The following is an 8,515-nucleotide window of genomic DNA, read 5'->3' as shown; positions in this document are numbered from 1 at the left end:
ACTGAATTGGGTAACCCATTGAAATAGTTTCCCAATAAAATTTTTTTTAAGGCAAATAAAGGAATCTTTGCAATAGATGACAGTGTATGATACTCATTTGATTTCCCAGCAAAGGAAAGAAGGATATATTGTAAACTTAAAGGTGATACTAAGCTCTGGCTCAGTTGTAGTAGATCACAGTGCTTCCATAAATTGGGGATTAAAAGGTCTGTCTATACGATATGCAAAGGTTGATAGTAAATTAAAACAGCAGATTCATGTTGGAAGCAGTATTTTAGTGTCCAAACCAATTATGCCATCAAAAATATATTTGAGATATATTTTTTTTTTTTTTAAATATAGCAAATGTTTGCTTTTTTTTTTTTTTTAAGATTTATTTATTTATTTATTTATACAAGCACTGGGTACAGGCAGAAGCGCGGGAGGGTGAGAGAATTCACCAGAGCCAGAGCGGGGAGCAGAGCAGGCAGAAGGACCGAAGGACACTGCTGAGGGGAGCAGCGGGCGGCAGGAGAGGTCTGCGCGCCATGCGGGACCCTCCTCTGGTGGCCGGGGAGCAGCGGGGGATCGAACTGGCGCTGCAGAGGCCGCGGGCAGCTTCGCAACCCAGCGCTCAACCGCTGTGCCACCGGGGAGGCCCTATTTGAGATATATTTTAAGTATTGTCAGAATAATTGAATCTGAATCTGGTCAAGCTTTTATATATGTCATTTTACACAGAGGAGAGAATAACATGCTAAATGACACCAAAGGAATACAATCTGCCAAATACAGACTATGGAAATAAGCCAATTTCTCCAACAAATAAATGTGAAGTAAAACATGTTTTACTTGAGGAGAAAGGGGGTGGGAGGTTGTTGCAGATTTTAAAGATTAAGAGGCATTATTTGGATTTATTTTTTATTTTATTTTTTAAAAGATTTATTTATTCATGCATACAAGAGCTGGGGTACAGGCCAGAGGTATGGCAGTTAGTGGATTCACCAGAGACAGAGTGGGGAACAGAACAGGCAAATTGAAGTACACTGCTGAGGGAGCAGCGGGTGAGTCAGGAGAGGTCTGCTGCGCCATGTGGGTTGCTCCCTGGTCAGGGATGGAACTCGTGCTGCAGAGGCTGCGGACAGCTTCATAGGTTGCGTCTTAACCCCTTGTACCACCAGGGAGGCCTGGATTTAATTTTAAATATATATACATATATACATATACATATATTTATAAAAAACTGGGTAATTTGACAACTGGCTGTTAGATGTTTTTAAGGAATTAATGTTTTTTAGATGTACTTATGTTGTTTAAATGAATACCTCTTGGAGAGTCAAGTATATATGATATATGATATATGACATGATCTGCTTTAAAAATAATCCAGTGGATGTGGGAGAGTGGAGTAGATGAAACAATAGATCATTTGTTGATATTTGAACTGGATGATGAGTTCATGGAGTTCATAATAGTATTAAAATCAACTTTGTGGATGTTTGAAATCTTTTGATTGATTCATTTAGAATCACATTTGTTTGATATTTTGTTCACTCTTCAGAACCCTGTGTATAAACTAAACAACCAGAAAGGATTCAGGTAAATAGAGATGACTATGATTTTTGTTATTAACGCTGTTCTTAATCAAATCTCAAGACAAAGCAAATATAGAATGAATTTTAACTACCAAACAAGACTTTGCCTAAACCTGTTACAATTTTTTTCTGAAATAGAGGACAATTTTAAAGTTAACATAATTTCATTACTGGCACTTTTTTTATCAATAGGATAATTATCCCAAAATTAATGATTTCATGCAAGGATTGCCTTTATAAAGTATTTGGTCGAAAGAACACCTTCTTTGACTGAATCAGTAACTGAGTTATAAGAGATTAGTGCTATTACAGGTGTTAGTTTTGATAAAAATTAGTTCATCAAAGAGGATTAACTAGACAGTTTGCCTTTACCAACAGGCTACGTCAATTAGGAACCAGTCAGGAATTTATTGCTATTTTAAATATCTGTTATTCTGAACAGAAAATTTTAGAATAGTTTTTTTAAAAATTGGAGAACTAAGGTGACAAAAAGTGGATGGTGAGGTAAGAAAGCATTAGTAAGTACAGGAAGCAGTTACCATCCTGTATCCCCAAGACCCCTTAAGTTCTATGATTTGCCAAAAATACTCACAAGACTTACCATGCAATTGTATTCACTACTAGATTTACAGCTGTGAGAGGATGCAAAGCTACATCAGCAAAGGAAAAAGGAGCATGTAAGATGTCTGGGGGAAACCAGGTACAAACTTCCAAGGGTCTTGCCTAGTAAAGTTGTAGAATCACACAGGATGTGATTAATTCTTCTGCAACAAGTTCGGATGTGTGAAATAACTATTGACAACCACAGAAACTCACAAAAGACTCAGTGCCAAGGGTTTTTTACTGGGACTGATCATATAGGCACCCTGTACTGATCATATAGTACATACTCAATTCCAGACTTCTCAAGGAAAGCTGGTATTCAGTATAAACCATATTGCTTTCACAGTTTAGTCATCCTGAGACAGTTTTATCAGTTCTGGAAATATTGGGAAGCCTCTGAAATCCAGTTTCCAAGTGCCAGCCAAAGGGCCAACCTTACAAGCTTGTCTTTCAAGGGATAGCAAACAGGCCTGAGCCTTTTCTGCACAACCCTTAGAACTGGAGAAACAAGGAAGAAGTTGGGGTAATTAGAACTTAGAAACTTGATGGAGGGGTTCCGAAACCCAGGTGTCTAAGGGGAGGGCGCTGTTAGTTGTGCTAGTGTGCTAGAACTAAACAGCGTAGAGGAAACATACATTCTACTCCGAAACCCCATATAACTAGGAAGCACTTCTCTGGGGATAAAGCAACACCAACCTGTATTGGTACATCTGAGATGGTGCAATGAGGCCTTTGTGATGGAATCCTTCATCTCATTTTTACTGAGACCTTAGGATACAGGATTAGGGGTAGTTAGTAAGCAAAACAGCCAGCAAGTAAATGCATGTCTCCTGACTTTGAGTCAGAATGCTTTTATACTGTGTGACTTCTTGAAAGACATAGCAGCAACCTTATAATACTAAATATTAGAACTTTTTAAAGATTTATTTTATTTATGCATCCAAGAACGGGGGTGTAGGCCAGAGGGTGTGTGTGGTGGGGGGAGAAGGGGACAGTTTTCATCAGAGACAGAGTGGGGAACAGAACAGGCAGATCTACTGAAATACACTGCTGTGGGGAGCAGTAGGCGAAACAGGAGAGGTCTGCTGCATCATGTGGGTTAGCTCCCTGGCCAGGGATAGAACTCTTCCTGCAGTGGCTGCCCACAGCTTCATTGTGCTGAAACTTAACCCCTTGCACCACCAGGGAGGCCCTAGAACTATTTTTAAGAAACAGTGCAGAGCAAGCCAAAACTAAAATATTGAGAGTTGATTCAAAACTAAAACATTGAGAAGTGATTCAAATAGAAAAGAAACTAATCCACATCATAGGTGGGGCCACAAAGGATGACAACATAGATAAGGACTCTTCACAGCTTTCCAGATCCAGAAATTCTTATATTAGGTCATTCATTACTGCTCAAGAAAATGGATTCTTTCTTGGTTATATAACCAGCCTTTTATTTAATCCTTAAATTCCTCTCTTGCTACTGCCTGCCACATACTGTGGCACATAGACACCCAGAACCACATAATAAACAAACTTTTAAAATCAGTTAACTTTGGTGTCTAAATATAAAATGTTTATCAGTATTACCTATGTAGATGACTGTTGAGGGATGTGCAGTGTTTTCAGAATCCCTGTGAGTCATTTATATGCATGTTTGGTACACTGAGTTCTGTGGTAATCATCTGCCTTCATTTTGTTTTTTCAGACATAGAATTTATATCCTCTTGGTTTTCAGACATCTTGAAAGGACAACACCTATAAAATAGGAATCTGATGTTTAAAGGGTGCTTCAGGAAAAAGATCTATTACTTCAATGCAGCCTTTACGATATATATATAGACAAGGCAGTTGTGCTCTAGTATCTTCCTGCTGCAATTCTTCAAAGGCATAGTTCACATTCTCCAGCATCTTTATTCAGTATATCCTTAGATTAGTTTGTTATAAAAGCATGTAATTTGGGACAGCCAAATGGAAGCGAGGCATAGGGCAAGATATGTGGGGAGGGGCTTGAGGCCCCTGAGTGTGCCAAAAACTCCTGATTAATTTTTTTTTAAAGATTTTCTTTATTTTCTTTATTTTTTATTTTCTTTCTTTATTTTTATTTATTTTTTAAAGATTTTCTTTATTTATGCATGCAAGAAGTGGGGGATAGGCCAGAGGTGTGGGTGGGGGGTAAGGGGCGGTTGAGAGGATTCACCAGAGACAGAGTGGGGAACAGAACACGAGGATTGACTGAAATACACTGCCGAGGGGAGCAGCGGGTGAGTCAGGAGAGGTCTGCTGTGCCATCCTTGTGCCAGCCAGGGATCCGACTCGTGCTGCAGTGGCTACGGACTGCTTCATAGGTTGCGTCTTAACCCCTTGTACCACCAGGGAGGCCCCTGATTAATTTTTTTATGTAGGTTTCCTTTGGGAGGTTTCCTTTCTTTTCCCCTTTTATTAAAGTCTGATTTTACTAGGAAGCTTCTCATTTATTCATGTTAGTATCTTCATGCTTGAACTCTTTCCTTCCTTCTTGGAATAATTTCTAATTTTATACAGTATGTAGTTTTTCTATCACCTACCTTCTTAAACAGGCTTCCCTTTTAAACATCTCGGGTATAAAAATTAGTATATGTACTGAATGCTTGTATATACATAATATTATTTAATGAATATTCGAAACTCTTAATCTTTGGGGAATAAGACAGGTAAGGAAAAGCTTTCACTTTTCATTTATATCTTTTTATGATGCTACTTGAACAATTTGTATATGAATTATTTTAAAAATATTTTTTTATTTCTGCACAGAAGAACTGGGGTGTAGGCCAGAAGCACAGGGGGGTGGGTGGGTGAGAGGATTCACCAGAGACAGGAGTGGGGAGCAGAACAGGCGGATCTACTGAAATACACTGCTGAGGGGAGCAGCAGGCAAGACAGAAGAGGTCTGCTGTGCCATAGCTTCCTGGCTGGGAATTGAATTTAGGCCAAAGTGGTGATAGTACTGAGACTTAACCCCCAGGCCACCAGTAAGGCTCCTGTATATAAATTTTCCAGAATCAAAACTAAGTTACTGGGGCCTCCCTAGTGGCCTTGGGGTCAAGTCTCAGCTTTAGCACTGTGGAGGCCCACCCAAAGGCCTGAGATCAATACCTGAGTTCAACCCCTGACCAGGGAGCTAACCCACCTGGAGCCCTATGGGTGTAGACTGTGAGGCTCCTTTCAATTTAGGCAAGAGCAGGATGCTTGTTCGTCCTGGGGCAATAGGTATACATCCTGAGGTATGACTGGGAACGCCCTGAGGGCCAGTGACTGGTCAGTGGAATACCTTGTTAATAAGATTGGAGCCATGAGTGGGAATTGGGTATATATCACTGGACTCACTCTCCCTAAAACCAAAATCCAATGTTCAATTTGACCCACTGTTCTCTGTCAATAAAAAGGCCAGGATCTTGTTCTCAAGCAACATCCTGCATCCTATAGCCTGCTCCACGATTGAGTCCCGTTTCTTTATTACTGCGGTATTGCTGGTGCAGCCATGCCTCAGACCTCTCCTGTTTCCCCCGTTGCTCCCCTTTGCATTGTATTTCAGTGGTTCTGCCTGTTCTGCTCCCCACTCTGTCTCTGGTGAATCCTCACCCTCCCCTCCTCTGGCCTATACCCCAGTTCTTCTATGCAAAATAAATGAAATAAATAAGAATCTTAAAAAAAAAAAAAAACCCCACTAAGTTATTCACAGCAAAGGATTTGGCAATGATTTCTTTGATTATGATGCCAAGTGTACAGGCAACAAGAGGAAAAAATAAACTGAACTTCACCAAAATTGAAAACTTGTACAGCAGAGGACATTGTCAACAGAGTGAAATGGCAACCCATAGTGAATTGGGAAAACTCAATTCTCCATCTGTGAATCTCACTTTCTTCTCACATAAGACACTTTACTTCTGGTCACTGACTATCTGGAAGTTTTTCTCTCACCAAGCTATCCTCTGCAAAACCAGCTGGGCTTTCTACAATTTACTTCAATTCTAACACTGTCTAACAGAGATAGCATCAAATCCCACACATAGGTAAGGGCTCAGTCATACAAGATTTCTCCCATTTATCTTCAGCTGTCATTCAGAAGTAGTGAGGTCTATAGGTTACCTACAATTTCTATTCAGTGTGCTGTACATTGGCAGTTTCAACAACACCTCCTCAGGTTTGATTTTTTTACTAGAGCAGTACACCAGACTCAGGGAAATACTCAGTTTTCCAGTTTATTAAAGGATGTAATAGAGGATGCAGATGAACAGCCAGATGAAGAGGTACATTTGGGACAAGGCCTAGGAGGGTCCAAAGTGCAGGTGCTTCTCTGTCCCTGTGATTGTGTTATATCACACAGCCAGGTAAACTCTTTTCTTTGTGATGGCTCTAACCTTGATTCCTGCCTGTTTTCCTAGGCTACTTCCTGTGCCAATTTCTTTTTAAAAGTTCCTTTATTTTTTAACTAAAGTCTAAAGCCGGTGTGACAGTACAAGGTTATGCTAGTAAAATTGTTGCATAGGTAACAGACCACCATTTTCTGGCCTTTTGACTTGAGAAGCATTTCATCAGTGTTAAGGCTGCAGATCAATGGTTTTCTAAGAATCTAAGAAGGTAAAAGACTTTTTAAAAGGGTGCAAAATTCCTACTGTGTAACTTAATAACTGTGATCTTGCATACACTTACATACATACACACACACACACACGCGCGCGCGCGCGCGTCTGTGTTTTTCTCATTTCTTCCCTAGTTTTTCTCATTTCTTTAATGGGATCAGCAAAGAACTTGCCCACCTTACTGCTTGTCCACCTTACTGGGGTGTTTATGAAGGTCAATATTGCTCGAGAATATATGTTGCAAACGAAAATCCTGCCTAAATGACAACTAATTATTAAAAAAGAAAATAACCTTGAGTTACAGCGGGAAGGATGGGACTGTTATGACTGTTTCCATAACTAAGCACTGCAACAGCTGAGGCAGAGTAAGGAAAGCTTTTCTCTGGCCCCAAGACGCCTTCAGGTGAATTTAGAGGAAGGAGACTGAAGGCTTGAGGTGTCCTCGGGTCCTGAAACCAAAGTGTTTCTTAGAGTGACTGTTTTAATTACCCTGGTGGAATCCACTTTCCTCCCGGACAAAGTTAATCCCTTTAAAGACACTAAGGCTCACCCAGTTCTTTAAAGGCTCATCAAGAATACCGCCTCCGGGTCCATTTCGGCTCCTCCCCCAACCCACAATGCACCTCTCTGTTCCCTCTAGGTGGCTGTTCTGTCACGTGTCACCCAACGGCGCGCGTTCCCGGTTGGCGCATGCTCAGAGAACAGCCCAGCTATTTTTCTCCGTGGCGGCGGCGACGAGCGGAAGTTCTTGGGAGCGCCAGTTCCGTCTGTGTGTTCGAGTGGACAAAATGGCGAAGATCGCCAAGACTCACGAAGGTAAGCGGGCTCTCGCTATTTCCGTGTCTTCTCCGCTGGCTTAGCTTGTTGAGAGTCTGTCTCTAGATTTCTGTCTCTTTCTGTGGCTTCCTTGGGGGAGCCGAGCCCGCGCTTCGGGGCCTGGGTCGTCTCCGGCATCGGCGGCGCAGGCCACTGCCCCGCGTAATGGCGTCCTACCCATGCACCCCCGAAGGCGCTTTGTTCGGTGTTTAGGTGCTGCTGCTTCAGAGTTGCTGCCTTCTCTGACCAGAGGGCCTTGTTCAAACAACTTGCTAAGAAGGATTTTTGATCCGGGAAACGGGAGTGGGAGTAAAGCTTCGCTGGTTTTTTCGGAACTGTCGTCGGCACAGTTTGTGTATAGGTCGGTCAAAAAAACCACTGAAATCGGCATCCGCTTTTCGGCAGTTCTAAATCTAGTTCATTTTTCGGCAGTTCTAAATCTAGTTCAGTGAAACGGAGAGGCCCATCATCCCTAGCCGTGGTGAATTAGTGTGTTTTCAGGTGTCTAGAATAGCTTTTTACTCCCCCAACGAAATGATTTAGGAATAAAAATTTGGTAATTTTTTACTCCCATGATTATTCCGTATAATATGGGTTTTTTTCTTGGGAAATAATTATTGATGAAAGAGGAAAGAAACATTTGGTTTTTAATAACCAAGGTAGTTGGTTGTTTTTGTAGAATATACAAAATTAGGAAAACGTTTGGAATATAATAGCCTGGAATCCATTAAGGACGATCCCGAATTAACAGGAAATAGGGTCACTTTTCAGAAGAAATAAGGCATGGGACGTTGGAGGTGCATTTTTTTATTTCTGACTTGGAATCCGAAATTTTTACCAAAACACGAGGAGGCTTCCAAGGAAAAGAGACTTATGTCACACGTCGTTTCTAGGTGCCTGGCTCGGTATAGTCTG

The 8,515-nt window shown here is 41.2% G+C and overlaps 1 long non-coding RNA gene across 1 annotated transcript; it reads right to left on the bottom strand.

Moving 5' to 3' along the window:
• Positions 1-1,030: 1,030 nt before the first annotated feature.
• On the bottom strand, positions 1,031-3,891 carry LOC119256068 (uncharacterized). The gene is made up of 4 exons (XR_005127621.2): positions 3,753-3,891; positions 2,874-2,945; positions 2,176-2,224; positions 1,031-1,166 (listed from the first exon to the last, which is right to left on the bottom strand). It is a non-coding gene; the product is annotated as an uncharacterized LOC119256068 (long non-coding RNA).
• Positions 3,892-8,515: the final 4,624 nt, after the last annotated feature.

Source organism: Talpa occidentalis, unplaced genomic scaffold (genome assembly GCF_014898055.3).
Source record: "Talpa occidentalis isolate TD23 unplaced genomic scaffold, MPIMG_talOcc4v2.1 talOcc4.3, whole genome shotgun sequence".
In the NCBI taxonomy this organism is placed as follows: Eukaryota; Metazoa; Chordata; class Mammalia; order Eulipotyphla; family Talpidae; genus Talpa; species Talpa occidentalis.
This window is presented reverse-complemented; position numbering and strand designations above follow the sequence as displayed.